Source organism: Schistocerca gregaria, chromosome X (genome assembly GCF_023897955.1).
Source record: "Schistocerca gregaria isolate iqSchGreg1 chromosome X, iqSchGreg1.2, whole genome shotgun sequence".
NCBI classification, from domain to species: domain Eukaryota; kingdom Metazoa; phylum Arthropoda; class Insecta; order Orthoptera; family Acrididae; genus Schistocerca; species Schistocerca gregaria.
In genome coordinates, this window is record NC_064931.1 from 821,925,606 (window position 1) to 821,944,020 (window position 18,415).

The 18,415-nt window shown below is 41.2% G+C and overlaps 1 protein-coding gene across 1 annotated transcript in view; it reads left to right on the forward strand.

Annotated features, from left to right (window-relative positions):
* The window catches only part of LOC126299318 (zinc transporter ZIP3-like), a 45,357-nt gene that overhangs the window by 19,385 nt on the left and 7,557 nt on the right, over window positions 1-18,415 (forward strand). Inside the window, exon 2 of the mRNA XM_049991143.1 lies at window positions 6,040-6,119. The gene's annotated coding sequence lies outside the window, so the exon portion shown is untranslated. The remainder of the gene's footprint in view (window positions 1-6,039; window positions 6,120-18,415) is intronic.

Genomic DNA, 18,415 nt, shown 5'->3' on the forward strand with positions numbered 1-18,415 from the left:
GAGTTGGTTGCCATCTATCGCGCCCTAGAGTATATCCGCTCCCGCTCAGGTGAGTCCTTTGTCATCTGTAGTGACTCCCTGAGTGGTTTACGAGCTCTTGACCAGTGCTTTCCTCGTTCCCGTCTGGTGATGGCCATCCACGAGTCGCTCCATGCTCTTGCCCGTTGCGGCCGCTCCGTGGTCTTTGTTTTAACCCCAGGTCATGTCGGCATCCCGGGCAATGAGCGGGTTGACACACTGGCTAAACAGGCAGTGAGTTCACCGGCTCTGGAACTCGGCCTTATGGAGTGTGATCTCCTGTCACTTTTGCGCCAGAAAGTGCTTGGTGCCTGGGGCGACGAGTGGCGCACCCTGCCCACGCCCAACAAACTTCGGGCGGTGAAGGAGACGACCGGTGTGTGGCGCTCCTCCATGCGGGCCTCTCGGAAGGACTCTGTCGTCCTCTGCCGGCTGCGCGTTGGCCACACGTGGCTGACGCACGGCCATTTGTTGCGCCGGGAGGACCCACCGCTATGTCGCTGCGGGGCAGCTCTGACGGTGGTCCACATTTTGGTGGACTGCCCGCTTTTAACAGGACTCAGGCAGACGTTTGCGCTGCCTGATACCCTCCCTGCCCTTTTATGTGATGACGTTGCTATGGCGGACCTCGTGTTGAGTTTTATTCGGGCAGGGGGTTTTTATCGTATGATTTGAGTGTTTGTCCTTTTATTTCCTGTATTGACTTGGGCCTTTGGCCTGTGGTTTTAAACTGTGGGTTTTAATGTCATTTGGTGGTTAGCTTTTCCTTATTTTCATGGTCGGCCAACCACCTTCACACTCGGTGTGATTTTAGTTCCGTTTGTCTGGTCTTTGTCTGTCTTTCTTGTATTGTGTCGTCCCTTGTCTCAGTTCTCCGTTTTTAACGACTGACAGTTTTTATTTCGTGTGATTTTATCATGGAACAAGGGACCGATGACCTTAGCAGTCTGGTCCCTTCAATCCCACACCCAACCAACCAACTTTCCAGAAAGCATTTGACACATTGCCATCCTGAAGACTGTAAACTAACATCTGAGCATACTGAATACGTTCTCAGGTATGTCTGTTGAAGACATTTTAAATAGCAGAACCCAGTATGTTGTCCTGGATGGTGAGTGCTCATAGGAGACAAAGGTATCGTCAGGAGTGCCCCAGAAAAGTGTGATAGGACTGCACTTGTTATCCAGATACATAAACAATCTGTCAAATACGGTGAGCACCAATCTGCAATTGCTGATAACACTGTAGTAACATCATTGAGTGACTGTAGGGTGGCCTGAGCAAACTGTCTATTTATTATGATGAATGGCTGCTTGCTCTAAATGTGAAAAAGTCTGAATCACCTAAATGAGTAGAAAAATCAATCATGTGGGAATACAGTATTAGTGGTGTGGTGCCTGACAGTCAGATCAGTTAAATATCTAGGAAAGCAAATTTGACACACTCTGAGCCAAGACAGTGTCCCAGAAGGCTTCCCATCAACTTCAAATCATCTGAATGTGGTGTACAAGACATCTGTGCGAATTTGCTGTTCTGCTCCTCAAATCACTGTTGCACGGTCAAAGTCTTTCGATATGGACAGTTATCCTGCTGGAAGGTGTCATCACCATAGGTGAAGACTTCAATCATGAAGGGATCTAGGTGGTCTGCAATGTTATTTGTGTAGTGCACAGCTATCATGGTGCCTTCAGCTATTATCACAGGGTCCATGGACTATCAAAATGGACTAAAACTAAATGTAACTAAAACCAAAATGATGCAATTTGAAGCTAAATCAGTAGAAAGGAGTGAAATAAAGATAACTTGCAGTGATCAGGATATCACAGAAGCAAACCACGTGAAGTTCTTAGGCCTAAATCTTGACAAAAATTTAAATTGGAAGGTACACATAGATTACTTAGCAAATAAACTGAACAACTTAGCATTTGCAATGTGTATTTTGTCAGGTGCCACAAACATGGATACCAGAAAAATAGTTTATCACTGCTACTTTGAGTCAGTTATTCGTTATGGCATAATCTTCTGGGGAAATTCAGCAAATGTCACTAGGCTCCTAGTATTACAAAAGAAAGTAATTAGAAACGTGTGTTGCAAAACAACGGGAATCCTGTCGACCACTGTTAAAAAATTTAAAAATACTATCTATCCCCTCACTTTACATATGAGATGGTGGTGTTCCTATATAGAAATCAACATACACTAGACACTTTCCGTTTTGACCACAACTGCAGCACTCGCCACTGAGATAACTTCAAACTTCCAACACATCATTTAAAACTTTATGCCCAAATGCCAGAGTATATGGGGTTAAAAATTTTCAATAAAATAAAAGGCAGTAATATATTTAAAATGGAAATGGGTGGAAAAGTGTTATTATTCTGTCGATAAATTCATTGAGGACAGCTTCACAATCTGAACACAGGGATTGTATTACACTTATTATTTTATGTACATGTAACTTAGAAATGTAAAATACAATGTAAGCTTTTGTATTCCTCTTAAAAAAGTGAAAAAAGTTTCTTTTGTAAACCTTGACATGTCTCCTGTCCATCAAATCAAATGATTTGAAAATTGTATGTAATGAGATGAATAAACCACACATCACACATAACCCAGGTGAATGTCATTCATAACATAATATTGCCACCACCAGCCTGCATCCATGGTATGGTTTCCCCTTTCCGAGCATTTGTTCCCCTGGATGACAGTGTATCCGGACCTGGTGTGATACCAAACATGTTTCACCCAACCACGTGACACACACCCATTGATCCACTGTCCAGTCTTGAGGACCGTCCTAATTCACAATGTTGGTTCAATATGGGGCACACAGGGATCATTGGATGTCGAACACATGTGCAAAAAATGTGCTCTGAAACACTTGTGCCCACACCAGCACTGTATCCTGTTGTCAGATTTGCCACAGAGCATAGCTTATCCTGTGTTACAGAGTGGGCAAACCTCCGACATCCATTTTCGCATACTTGGGGTTTCATTGTCCTTCAACCAGTTTCTATAAATGCTCACAACTGTAGCATGGGAACTGCTGACCAGCTTCATTCTCTCTGAGATGCTCATTCCCGGACGTCGTGCCGTAACAATATGCCCTTTGTCAAGGTCACTTGTGTCAGTGTTTGTCCCTTTGTGTCCCTTATCGACAGTAGAATAATTCCCCAGTCATCTATGCTCAACATGACGACATTCCTTAGTCCATCACAAGCCCACAATGCCATCAGGAGGCTTTCAATGCCGTGGGAGTGTATATACACTGAAAAGCCAAAATATTGGATGAATCGTGTTTCTTGTTACATTAGGTCAATGGTTGTATTCTGATACACCATCATCAAGGGTAATGGCTGCCCAAATCACACACTTAATAATAGATGTCTGCTGCCACATACCTCCGGAAAAACTACCAAGGACTTGTTGAATCCATGCCGTGTGGAATCGGCTGTAGTGTGTTCCCAGCATGGTATTAAGCAGTGGTAATAGTGTTTTGGTTCATCATTGTATATGTCATCAGCACATCATTGGTTGAGTATTTAATATTACTGTTGTCATCTTTTGCATTATTATTTATGCAAAATACGGTATAAGAAGAATAACAACATTTAATTCTCAGTCTGTAGATATGATGACATTATATGTGTCAGATATAATTTTAAACTAATGACAATTTTTTCAGTGCTCTCCGAAGCTGCGATGGTAGATTTTATGAATAAAGAGATTTTGCAATCAAATGAGCAATGATTTTTTAAAGTTACTGTTCTCTTTGCGCTTACATTCCCCCTTTACTAACACAGGAAATATTACAGTATCACTTATCAAAATCATTGCTTCATGTTCTGGAACCAAATGTTCAATTACCATATGAAAAACTGGTTGTCTTGACCACAATCTTTAGCCCTTTACAAGTGGTATCTCTAAGTCCCGTTACAAATGTTGAGGGCTTGTGGTGGGGACTGAGTAGGTATCATTCGGTGTCCAGAAATATGCAGTTTTCATGGTACGGGAAGAAATGTATAAAGTAATCTATGTATTCCTTTTTTTTTTTTTTTTTTTTTTTTTTTTTTTTTTTTTTTTTTTTTTTTTTTCCTAGGGCGATAGTAAGTTACTGTGAGTTTGGTGTTAATCCCAGTGCTAAGGGTAAAACAAAATATATAATATATACTCTTGTTGTCTCCCTACACTACAACAACAACAGAAATTACCAATTCATAATGTTACTATTAGATAAAGGAGACTCCTTAGAAATATATATTGAGACCCAAAACAAAATAGTTGTGTCCACTATCTTGTTGAACTAGGATTTTCACTAGATATTTTTAGACATTGTCGTTAAGTACAATAGGCACATTGAGGTGGTGGCTTTTATTATTATTAAGATGTGACCAGTCATTGTAAGAATGGTGAATGTACTATCAGACATTGTTCAGGCACAAAACATTGTTTCCATTAGAAAAGTCACATAATTCAGGAAGATCAGCAAATTGATTAACACTTGATGTATGACAATGGATTCTCGATGTAGACAGATGTAATTTGATGTGGTGTATAAATCACAGACACAGGACCAGATACTTAATATTAGATCATCACTGAATGCTCAATGGACTCCCATTTATAGGCGTATCCATCCAGACTAATTTAAGGTGGAAGAACCACGTCAATCTACTGCAGGGAATGGTAGATACCAAACAGAGATTTATTAGAAATGTAATTTACTTGTGAAGAAGATTGCAGAAGACTCTTTTTCAGACCAATTTGAGAGTATTGTCCACCAATCTAGGATGTTGTACCATTTACTTAGATTGAGTGCATCACAGGAATGCTCAACACACCCCAGGGGAAGATGCTACAGGAGAGAAGTTGAAACTTCCTGTCAGATTAAAACTGTGTGCTGGACCAGAACTTGAACTCGGAACTTTTTGCCTTTTGAGAGCAAGTTGGTAGAGCATTTGTACATGAAAGGCAAAGGTCCCAAGTTCGAGTCTGCCACACAGCTTTAATCTGCCACAAAGTTTCATATCAGTGCACACTCCGCTATAGCGTAATAATTCATTCTGGAAACAATCCTCCAGGCGATGGCAGAGACACAGCTCCACAATATACTTTCTTCCAGGAATGCTAGTCCCGCAAGTTTTGCAGGAGGACTTCTGTGAAGTTTGGAGGGTAGGAGATGGGATAGTGGTGGATATAAACCTGAGAGGATGGGTTGTGAGTTGTGCTTGGGTAGCTAAGTCAGTAGAACACTTGGCTGTGAAAGGCAAAGGTCCCTAGTTTGAGTCTTGGTCCAGCACACAGCTTTAACTTGGCAGGAAGTTTAATGCCAGCATACACTCTGCTGCAAAGTGATAATTCATTCTGGTGGAGAGAAGTTGTGTGTTGTGTATATCATGGAAAAACTAATTTAAAATTCAGAGAGTTTACATGTGCCAAGTAATAAATTGCTCCTTTCCACATTTATTTTGTATAATAATCATAATTGTAAAAATTAGGTACGTCCAGGCATACATACTGCCATTCTTCCTGCCCATTGTCTGTGAGTGAAATAGAAAGTGTGTAAAATGATTGGTTCACCATGTCACTTGTACCACATTTTACAATGGCTTATACAATGTACAATAGGATGTTCAATCAAGAAGAAGACTGCTGTCGGCAGTTTGGTTAATTAAGATGACAAGATTGGTAAGACAATGGACTTAACACTCAAGACTGGGGCCCAAAACTCAGCCCAGACATTCTCCCTAAATACTTTGGATAATAGTAGCATACTAGTATGACCTTGTCCCATTCCTTTTCTTTTCCATGGAAGGTTGAGCCGCTAGTGGTTTGTGTTGTTTGATAATACCACTTACTTGTTAAATTTATGATTCTAAAATTTAGGCATGTTACCTAATCTATTAATCTAATATATGTTTTAGTATGTTACATTTGTTGTTCTAAGTAAGCTGTAATATTCTTCACTATTATCCTTATAATGTCTTTAAAAGGTATTATATTACCACCTCTCTTTTTCAGATTGACCTGTAGTGATTTCTGCAGTCGGTATAGTCATTCTTAACAAGAACAGTAATTCACCAGTATTCAAGATCTGACAGGTACTTGTGAAGAAAGAATATTTAAAAACCAAGTTATGTCTGAGTTTGTATAAGATCAATCATCATATGTGACAATTCCTCACAGGTGTAACAAAATAGTGGGTTCATGTGATGAAGTGTCAAAGGGGCAGAGGAAACTTTAATAAATGTGTACTGTGTGGCTTACCTTTATATTTTTTAATTGTTCAGAGTTTTTGTTTCATGGGACTCCTCTAACAATGCCACATGATTATCCAACATGTCATTACATTATGGTACCTGTATTATTATAATTACATTAAGTAATGCTAATACTAATGTTAATAATAATGTGCTGCATAGAATTACTAAGCACATGGTTCTTGAAGAGGGCAGCAGCCTTTTCAGTATTTGCAAGGGCAACCATCTGGATGATTGACTAATCTGGCATTGTAATGTTAACCAACATAACCTTTCTGTGCCAGTACTGCAAACAGCTGAAAGCGAGGGGAAACTACAGCTGTGATTTTTCCCAAGGGCACACAGCACTTTTGTATGGTTAAATAATGATGAAATCCTCTTGAGTGAAATATTCTAGAGATAAAATAGTCACTCAGTCAGGTCTCTGGGCGTGGAATACTTGGGAAGATATCATCATTAGGGAAAACAAAACTGGCATCGTGTGGGCCAGTGTGTGGAATGCTAAATCCCTTAATCGGTTAAGGAAGTTAGAGAATTTAAAAGGGAAAGAGGTATGCTGAAGTTAGATATAATGGAAATTAGTGAACTGTAGCAGCAGTAATGACAGAATTGCTTGTCAGGTGACTAAAACATTATAAACACAAATTCAAATAAGGGCAAGTCAGGAGTAGGTCTAATAAGAATGTGGGTAAGCTACTATAATCATCATAGTTAATGCACTATTATAGCTGAGGTATAGATGTGAAGCCAACACCCATGACAGTAGTAGACATTCATATACCAACTAACTTTGTGGATGATGAAGAGATTGAAAGAATGTAAGATGAGAGAAAAGAAATTAAGGACTGAAAAGGAAGCCGTCTTGTAGAACTTTGCACAGAGCAAAATTCACTCACCGTTACACTTAGTTCATGAATCATAAATAAAGGTTGTATACATTTACAGGACCTAGGGACACTGAGAGGTTTCAAATTGAGTATATAATGGCAGGGCAGAGATTTCAAAAGCAGATATTATACTGCAAGACATTTCCAGCGGTAGATGTGGACACTGGCCATAATTTATTGGTTATGAACTGTACCTTATAACTTAAGGCATTGCAAAAAGATAGGAAATTAAGGAGATGGGACCCGGATAAATTGAAAAGACCAAACGTTATTGAGGGATTCAAAGGGCGCATTAGGCAATGTTTGACTGAAACGGGGGAAGGGAATACAGTAGAAGGTGAATGACTAGCTTTGAGAGATGAAATAGTGATGGCAGCAGATGATCAAATAGGTAAAAAGATAAGGCATAGCAGAAATCCTTGGATAACAAAGAATATATTGAATTTAATTGACAAAAGGAGAAAGAAGCAGTTAACAAAGCAGATGAAGGGAATACAGATGCCTAAAAAATGAGACTTGTGAAAAGTGCCAAATAGTGAAGTAGGAATGGCTAACGGACAAATGCAAGGCTGTAAAAGTGTGCATAACTACGGGAAAGGTACAGGGTGTCCATAATCAAAGTTTCATTTTCAAACTTCTGTAGAAAGATAACCACTGCTCAGAATAATGTCAAATTTGAGCAGCATATTATTGACACAAGATGTGTTCAGTATGCTGTTCACAGTTTTCTGCCACTAATTGAAATCAAGAAACAACAGATCGGTGTGTCTCCAAGGTCACATTCAGATTGTGTAGAGCAGTGCATGCCTTCAATTCAGTTACATTCATAATTGGAGGACTGAACAAAACATCTTTCAGATAACCGCACAGCCAGAAGTCACAGAGATCAGGTGATCTGGATGGCCAGCCTCAAGAAAAATGACGTCTGATAATTCTAAAATGCCTCTGCAGCAGCCATTTCACTGACTGTGCAATGTGTGCATAAAAATGACCCTCTCCATGCTGTTGAAGGGCTGGAATGACAGTGGCGCACAAAAATCTCCCATCGTGTTTACCAATGGCAGTGTAGATGACAGGACCTGCTCGATGCGTCTCCTCGAAAAATATGGCCCTAGAATAACCAGTGCCATCAACCTGCACTGCACAGTCACCTTTACAGAATAAAGTGGAGAGATGCGACAGATTTTGTGTTGCCCATTTTCTGCAATTCTGCATACTGACATGTCCTTGGAAATGGGAATGGGCTTTGTCTGTCCACAGAATGTTCTGGGGTCATTCGTTCTCCACTTTCATGTTAGCATGACATTACATAGGGAACGTTTGTCTTGCTGACAGGTCAGCAGGAAGCAACAATTGAACGTGGGTGATTTTGGTATGGTTAGCAATGTGGGATGTTTCACATTATTTTTTGTACCATGGCTGCATGCATGTCCAACATTCAGGCAGTTACTTGTGCAGTTCATCTTAGCATACCAATGCTCGGCCCCTCCTGCAATGTTGTGGCAACATCTCCAACAGCTGTCAGATCAACTGCTTTCCTCCCTCTGCCACATTTCAATAATTTTCTCCAGACCCTTAGAGACATCAGAACAATGGCTTTTTTCATGCCCTTGAGTGTCCAGAACTGCTGCAGGGCTACTGACATACAGTCCCCATTCTTCTAAAAGAGCTTTTCCAGCAGTGTGTGGTTCTTCAAGGAGACAGTCATATTGGGCATCTCGGATGCAAACTAAGGAACAGCCATGTGCTAAGCGTCCATTAGTGTCCATCTTCTGACGTTTATGATCCCATCCATTGATCAAATTTTTGTTAATTTTTGTTTGTTTTATAATGTTTCCTCCTGCATCAATAAAGTGCTGTTCAGATTTGATGTCATTCTGAGCAGTGGTTCTCTTTCTACTACATTTTGGAACTGCAATTTTAACTATGGATACCCTGTGGATCTATAGGCAGATTAAAGAAACCTTTGTAAAAAAAGAGAAGCAACTGTACAAGAATCAAGAGCTCAGATGGCAAGCTAGTACTAAGCAAAGAAGAGAAAGGCGAAAGGAATATCAGAGGGCCCTACAAGGAAAATCAACCTGAAGACAAGACCGTTGAAAGGAAAGAGTAAGTGGATGAATGTGAGACAGGAGATATGATGGTATGGGAAAATTTGACCAAGCACTGAAGTGTCCAAGTGAAACAAGGCCCCTAGAGTAGACAGCATTCCCTTTGAATTATTGCAACTCTTGGGAGATCCAGCCATGTCAAAAGTATTCCACTTGGTTTACAAGATACATGGGAGAGGCAAAATACCCCCAGACTTCAAGAAGAATGTAGTAATTCCAGTTCCAAATTATGCAGATGCTTATTAAACTGAAAGAAAGGCAAACCTATATTTATCATGTTTGTGGACTAAGAGAAGTCTTTTGACAATGTTGACTGGAATACACTCTTTGCAATTCTGAAGTTGTCAGAGATAAAACACGGGGTGCAAAGACTATATACAGCTTGTACAGGAAACGGGCACAGTTAGGAGTCAAAGGATACGAAAGTGAAGGAATAGTTCAAAAGGGAGAGAGACGGGATTACAACCTATCCCTGATGTTATTCACTAAGGAAGCAGTAAAGGAACCAAAAGCAAATTTTTAAGGAGGAATTTAAGTTCTAGGAGAGGAAATAAAAGCTTTGAGATTTGCTGATGACATTGTAATTCTGTTATTCAGCAACGGACTTGGAAGAACACTTGTATGGAATGGGTAATATCTTGAAAAGAGATTATAAGATGATCATCAACAGAAGAAAAGCAAGGGTAATGGAATATAGTTTATCAAATCAGATATGCTGAAGTAATTAATTAGAAAATGAGAGACTAAACATACTAGTTGAGTTTCGCTGTTTGGACAGAAATATAACTGATGATGATTGAAATAGGGAGGATATAAAATGTAGACTGGCTGTAGCAAGAAAATCATTTCTGAAAAAGAGGGTTTTAACACCAAATATAAATTGAAGTATTTGGAAGTCATTGACGGTATTAGTGCGGAGTGTAACTTTGTATGGAAGTGAAACGTGGATGAGAAGAGTCCAGATAAGAAGAGAATAGAAGCTTTTGAAATGTGGTGCTATAGGATAACATTAAAGATTTGCTCGATAGATTGCGTAATTAATGGGAGGGTTCTGAATAAAATTGGGGAGAAAAGAAATTTATGCAACATGTTGCCTAAAAGGAGGGCACAGTTGAAAAGATGCATTCTGTGGCATCAAGGAATTGTCGGTTAGATACTGGAAAGAAGTGTGAGGGGTAAAAATTGTAGATGGAGATCAAGATATAAATACAGCAAGCAGGTTCAAATGGGTGTAGGATGCAGTAGTTCAGAAATGAAGCAGCTTACACAGGATTGACTATCATAGAGAGCTGCATCAAACCATTTCATACCAGTCTACATCTACATCTACATCCATACTCCGCAAGCCACCTGACGGTGTGTGGCGGAGGGTACCCTGAGTACCTCTATCGGTTCTCCCTTCTATTCCAGTCTCGTATTGTTCGTGGAAAGAAGGATTGTCGGTATGCTTCTGTTTGGGCTCTAATCTCTCTGATTTTATCCTCATGGTCACTTCGCGAGATATACGTAGGAGGGAGCAATATACTGCTTGACTCTTCGGTGAAGGTATGCTCTCGAAACTTTAACAAAAGCCCGTACTGGGCTACTGAGCGTCTCTCCTGCAGAGTCTTCCACCGGAGTTTATCTATCATCTCCGTAACGCTTTCGCGATTACTAAATGATCCTGTAACGAAGAGCGCTGCTCTCCGTTGGATCTTCTCTATCTCTTCTATCAACCCTATCTGGTACGGATCCCACACTGCTGAGCAGTATTCAAGCAGTGGGCGAACAAGCATACTGTAACCTACTTCCTTTGTTTTCGGATTTCATTTCCTTCGGATTCTTCCAATGAATCTCAGACTGGTATCTGCTTTACCGACGATCAACTTTATATGATCATTCCATTTTAAATCACTCCTAATGCGTACTCTCAGATAATTTATGGAATTAACTGCTTCCAGTTGCTGACCTGCTATTTTGTAGCTAAATGATAAGGGATCTATCTTTGTATGTATTCGCAACACATTACACTTGTCTACATTGAGATTCAATTGCCATTCCCTGCACCATGTGTCAATGCACTGGAGATCCTCCTGCATTTCAGTACAATTTTCCATTGTTACAACCTCTCGATACACCACAGCGTCATCTGCAAAAAGCCTCAGTGAACTTCCGATGTCATCCACCAGGTCATTTATGTATATTGTAAATAGCAACGGTCCTATGACACTCCCCTGCGGCACACCTGATATCACTCTTACTTCGGAAGACTTCTCTCCATTGAGAATGGCATGCTGCGTTCTGTTATCTAGGAACTCCTCAATCCAATCACACAATTGGTCTGATAGTCCATATGCTGTTACCTTGTTCATTAAACAACTGTAGGGAACTGTATCGAACACCTTGCGGAAGTCAAGAAACACGGCATCTACCTGTGAACCCGTGTCTATGGCCCTCCGAGTCTCGTGGACGAATAGCGCGAGCTGGGTTTCACACGACCGTCTTTTTCGAAACCCATGCTGATTCCTAGAGTGTAGATTTCTAGTCTCCAGAAAAGTCATGATGCTCGTACATAATATCTGTTCCAAAATTCTACAACTGATTGACGGCAATGAAGGCAACAACAACAAAATTGCTAATACTAATGGACAAAGAATGTTGTAACAAATATTATCTTGAGCCTAACAATATTTTATGATGTAAAACTCATAGACAGAAAACAGGATTTCAGGTTAATGGATAAACATTGTGTGCCCCACATGACAATATGAATTACTTCCTCTGCATAAGCTAGTAATACATGTTGTGGTGGACTCTTACTTTTATTAGCATTTTCATTTTTCTTTTATTTACTGGTTTATGCATACAAACTTTATTATTTTCAGTCAGTGTTGTATTTGTTTTTTATGTGGTTCATTATGTCTTTACAACTGGTGCACTGTTAATGACAATGTACTGTTCATAAGTGCAGTCCCGTAAGAACATGACAAAAGAAATTGTATCCTACCAGATTCATAACAATACTGCACTGTGCATACCCATGCTGCAGTTTACCACATGACCACAGATGTTCTTGAAACATGGTAATTTGATCTACGCACAGTTTTGGAATGTGCAACACCATACATACCCATCTGAATGAATGCAAACTGTGTGGATGCACAGAACTGTGTACTAGTAAAAAGTGATTTAAATTGTGGAGAAGTAGCACATCACTGCACTGTATTGCCGGCCTTAAAAGGCCAACTGTAAGCCAAGCTCATTCAGTGAAAAGCTATCAGATAAAGTAGAAATGTGAAAACAAGTTTAATTGTACGTCATCAACATCAGAGGGCACAAAGTCAGCTTGGGAGTTGCAAGATCACTCTGCAGTACTAAACCTCTATAGTTATTGCTCAGTAAGCAACAAGTCCATAGAAAGTGGTGCAGATGACATACCGAACAGCTGGTTCTTCCATCACATTTGAGACTGCAAAAGTTAAAGTAACCCTTTCCAGGATCAACTTAGTGGAGCAACACTTAGAATTCCTCTCTACCAGTTCTATGCTCCCCCACCCGTGGGTCCAGGGGGTTATAATAGGCCTGAGGTATTCCTGCCTGTTATAAGAGGCGACTAAAAGGAGTCTCACATGTTTCGGCCTTTATGTGATGGTCTCATGTAGGGTTTGACCTCCATTTTTCAAAATTTTCCCAAAGAGTGAGCCAATTGGGGAAGGGCACCTTACATGGTGTGTTGTGTCCATCGTGCCTTGAGATCTTTAGCCCACTTTCTCGTCATCACGCTGCAGTCCAGCTCATTCTCCATTTCTTGGACAAGGATGCCTTCCTGGGTGTGTTTTTCACCATGCACTATGATGTGTCGCTTTTTGTGCCGACGATGACCATGGACTTCTTTGCAGCTCGTATCCAGCACGGTAGCCGATTCGTTTTGGTGGGGCCGCCATGTACCCTGTTGGTTGTAGCCCCCTGATAACACAGGTATCGCTCTGCTGGTGCCTGCGCCGTTAACTCCCCATGTATGCCGAGGAGTAGATACCTCTCACCTTGGGGCATCGGGACTCCCAGCAATGGCCATCCTGCCAGGTGGCCTTTGCTAGGGCTGGGTTACATGCGTGGGGAGGGCCCCTGGTTGGAGTAGGTGGCATGAAGTCGGATGACGTGCAATGAAACGTACCATGTCATCACTTGCTGGTGATCAAACACCAGCAGTCTCTAAGAGTTCCAAGTCTCAGTACAATGCAAGGAAGTACGATCCTAAATCATTCCCCTCCCTGGCCACACCATGGGAGGAATGCCAAGCTAAGGATGGCAGCAAACCTTATTCACCCTGGTACCTTGTATGTACAAGAACTGATGGGGACTCCTTTGTTTCGATGAAGCCACAGTTTTTTTGTAGAGTATTTAGAGGACAAGTTTGGGGAGGTGGAGGGCGTGTCCAAAATGTGATCTGGGTCAGTCCTGATAAAAACAGCATCCTCTGCCCAGTCACGGACTTCTCTCTTGTAACGAGTTTGGGAATGAAACTTCCTGGCAGATTAAAACTGTGTGCCAGACCCAGACTTGAACTCGGGACCTTTGCCTTTCGCGGGAAAGTGCTCTACCAACTGAGCTCCCCGAGCACGACTCACGCCCTGTCCTCACAGCTTTACTTCTGCCAGTACCACGTCTCCTACCTTCATATCTGTGTACACTCGCTGCAGAGTGGAAATCTCATTCTGGAGTTTGGGACTGTTTCTTTTACCATCATACCTCATAAGAGCTTAAATATAGTCCAGGGCATCATATTCACAGGGATATTCTTTTGTATTCTGATGATGAGTTGTGAGCCAATTTGGAGCGGCAATGTGTTCATTTTGTGTGTCACATTCATCGGGGTCTGAGGGATAATCAGGTTGTCACCAGTGCCTTCATCTTGGCCTTCAAGGGTGACACCGTGCCTGAAAGGTCAAGGTGTTGGTCTACCACTGTGATGTCAAGCCATATATCCCTCCCCCAATGCGGTGCTTTAAGGGCTTGAAATTCAGCCATATGTCTTCCTGCTGTACTTCCAGTGTCACATGTCGAGATTGTACACGTCCATCGCATCCCAATAATCCATGTGCCCTGCCTCCCATCTGTGTCAACTGCGAAGAGCATCATTCACGTTGCTCACCATATTTCAGGATTTTACAAAAGGAGAGGAAAGTCGGGGAATACAAGACCCTGGACTGACTGACCTACACTGAGGCTAAGAGAAAATATGAGCGCCTACATCCTGTGGCTATGACCAACTCGTACGCCGCTGCTACGAGAACAGTTGTAGCCCCATCAGTTCCGTAAATTCCAGTCGGCTCTGAGAGCCAGAAGACTACACCTGCCCCCTTGATGGTGGCGGCCACTTCCCTCCCTGTTGCTCCCACACCACCTACCTCGGGAGCACCCCCCCCCACCCCCCCCCCAAATCATTGGGGACACCAGTCCCCACTTCTCAGCCAGAGAAATGTAAGACTTCTTCGGCTCCTCTCACTATGAAGGGGTCCCTTGGGTCACTCCCTTCTCAGGTTTCTGCCAATGTGAAAGAAGATGCCTGCCAGTGGCTAAAGTGCTCAAAAGCAGCTGGTCGTATGGCTTCACGATCATCCTCAGTCCCGGAGTAGCAAATTTTTAATGACCTTTAGGCTTCCCTTTGCATTTATTATGTTCAAGATTGCTTTTAACAATTAATATTGAATAAAGAAAATGTCTTAGTTTCATGTCTAAATGTTGGTAGATCCCCATTGTTTAGAATCATTGAGTGGGATTCACTCTTATAGCTTACCCGTAGTTCATCACACTACTGGCATACTTCAGTACCATACGGCATGGCCAGTCTCGCTGCCTGTGTTCCAGAAGTAGGAACTGCTTCTTACTCACCACTATAGTGCTGCTCAAGATAGCAAATGATTCCTGTTAACTGCGGCTTCCTAGTAGAATGTTCAAATTACCAAATAAAATGCCATCCAAAATAAGAGAACTGCCACAGAATGCATATGAATAGTGTGTAATGATTGGTCTTCAGGAATGATGTTTCAGCTCATACTGCAGTGATTTGTGTATGGAACGGGGAAATAGAAAGTAAGGCTGTTCCAACACTGCCCCAGGCATGGGCACATGTGGGAGTCCACCAGCCAATCCATGGGAAAATGTCGGTTCAATACAAAATTGGGTTGAAAATTAATGCCTATTACACAACCATCTTTCCACTTTGCTGATGCAAGTTGCAACCCTCTATTGCTAGAGGTCTCCAAATTGTAGTGCGTAACACGGTGGTGTATAACTTAACTTTGTCAGTGTATGAGAAACAACATGCTGCAATTGAGACAGACAAGGCACACCCTCTCCTACAGCACGACAATGCCAAACCACACAGGAAAATTGCGACATATCTGCAACTATCCGACAGCTGGAGTCTATTGTCATTGATAATCGTCCATACTCTCCCGACTCAACACCATTCATTTTTCATCTGTTTCCAAAACTTAAACAATGCCTTTGAAGAAGACTTCACTTTGATTGTGATGAAGTGATGTAAGCAGAGGTTAGGTTGTGGTTCAGTCAACAAAGTCAAACATTCTACATTGATGGTATCAACAAACTGGTCTTTTGTTGGGAGAAATGTGTTATTCGCCAGGGTGACCTTGTTGAGGAATAAATATGTAGACGTGAAGAATAAAGATGTAGAATGTTTTGTGTAAAAAGCTTTAAGAGTTTTTACATAAAAAATTTGGAGGCGTTACTTTTTGTTGCATCCTCATACGATGTACACCAGGTGTCCCTACTGCACATGTTCTGCACACATGCGAGACACTTGACCATTCTTGTCATTGTTGCGGTACTATTTCGCAGGCTGTGATGTGACTTTCTTGTTTCCTGTGTGTCAGCTGTTTGTTCACCACTGCTAATAGGCACCCAGCTCCGCGTGGGTGAGAACTTGAGTTGGAACAACCTGGCATAACTGAACCAGTACTAACTCGCACGTTTTGGCCATAGCTGGACCTACCATTACTCCTTCAGGCAGCTGTACATGCCTCATTTTAGCAGGGCAATGAGCAGACACATATGGAAGATAATATCCAAGCATTCTGAAAGATTTGTAGATACTAATGCTTTTGTGGCCTGCATATTGTCCTCCAATCACATCTGGAATGTGGTTAATTGTTAATTTATTGATCACAGTCCTATTTGTTAGACTTGAATATGTAGTACATGGAGTGGAGCATTCCTGGAATGCACACAAGCCTCCTCTGACTCTTAAGTCATAAGGTATATAGGCTCAGATTACAGCATGTGTGGGCTTCATACTATATTGAACTACCAGATTCAAAAATCATTTAAACTTCTGTAAACCTTATTTCTGTTCTGCAATGCACCTAATCAGTGCTATAAAGTTGATTTCAGTCTGGCATTTCTTCCTTGGTGTTGTGATTTTCACCAGTTTTTAGCATTATAAAGCAAACAGATGAGTGGTAACGTTGTTGTTGTTGTTGTTGTTGTTGTTGTTGTTGTTGTCATTGTTCAGATTAATCATCTGCTTAAATATGATTCTGTTTAAAATTAGCTGTAAATAATGCAGACTAATAGAGCGGCAGTTGTTCATGATCTGTCTATTGCAGCAATTGGAGATCCTTAATCTAGGATTAAGCATGTGTAACATTGAGTATGATCTGTAAGTTGACTTGCACAATGGCTCTGAAGCAGGCGATGTCAGCTGCTAAGCTGTTTGCTTGCAGGAGGCTTCATGAGTTTTTGGTGATAACTCTGAATGCTATTTTCCTTGTGAGATTCTTTGAATACTCCTTGCATAGGCTAATCAGGAATCCTTTCAGAATCTGACATGACTACCAGTAAGCATGCCACATGTTAAAGAACTCCCAGCAACTACAACTAAAATATATGTTTGAATCTCTGGCAAGAGAGTGCTGTGTGTATCTTGACGCCAGATACCTCACTAAGTACATCTTCTATCCTATTAGGAGAAAGACATGTCTTATAGTCATAGTGAAGGTATTTAGAATATCAAACTGTAGCAAAATATGGTACTCATTAATATGACACATCAAACTGAAGAAATAAGTCTCTTTTAAGTGTTAACCTCAGTTCTCCATGAAGCATACAGTGACCACACACCTTTCAGTATTTTTCTCTTTATTTATATTTTCATTCTTTTTTCTCAGATCATTTGCCTCTGCTGTGTATCACTCAGTACCAAACTAGCTAGTAACTCCAGTATCTTGTGAACATCTGCACTGGAAAAAGACACTTTGCTACCAAAGTTCTTGCTGCAGATCTTATCTAGGGTAACAGCTGCTTATCTAGGGTAACACTGCCTGCTAACCCATTCATGTGCACCATCCAGAACACTTACAGCGAAAATTGTTCTATGTGACAGAGGCTTTAGGCAATCTGGTATTATTGACATGCTGAATAAATAAAATTCTGTCCATGCCATGTAACTTTCATGAGCAACTTGGTCAGCATGATTCCTGGAGATACATGAAATTTTGCCATTGGTATTGTTTGCTGTTACAGGACAGTATTCACTTTTTACATGAATTCTTTCTCCAGTGATATTATATGTAGGCACTCTGAAAATGTACAGTATTGGCCTTGGATGTGCTGAACATTGGAGGCTGTAGAGTATCCAAATGTGGTATATTCTAAGTTTCTTAGAGTGACACCTATTTCACTGAGAGAACTTGAGCAGGTAACAAATACAGTTTACATAGTAGTGGAAGATTGTGGGTGGAGTGCAGACAGTGATGATGATGGTGGTGGTGGTGGTGGTGGTGGTGGTGGTGGTGGTGGTGGGGGGGAGGGGGGAGTGTGTGTGTGTGTGTGTGTGTGTGTGTGTGTGTGTGTGTGTGTGTGTGGAGAGAGAGAGAGAGAGAGAGAGAGAGAGAGACTCAAGATACAGAGGAAGTGCTGAACAGTAAATAAGATGTGTATCTCTCTCTCTCTCTCTCTCTCTCTCTCTCTCTCTCTCTATCTATCTATCTATCTATCTTTCTTTCTTTTGCATGCAGGTGTGTATATGTAATGCTCTTTTTAAATTTTGAACACTGGGTTCTATTTTTGTACTGTGGGATTGTTGTGTGATGAAGGGGTCAAATTCAAAACCCAACTTATTGTTGTACACTGTGTT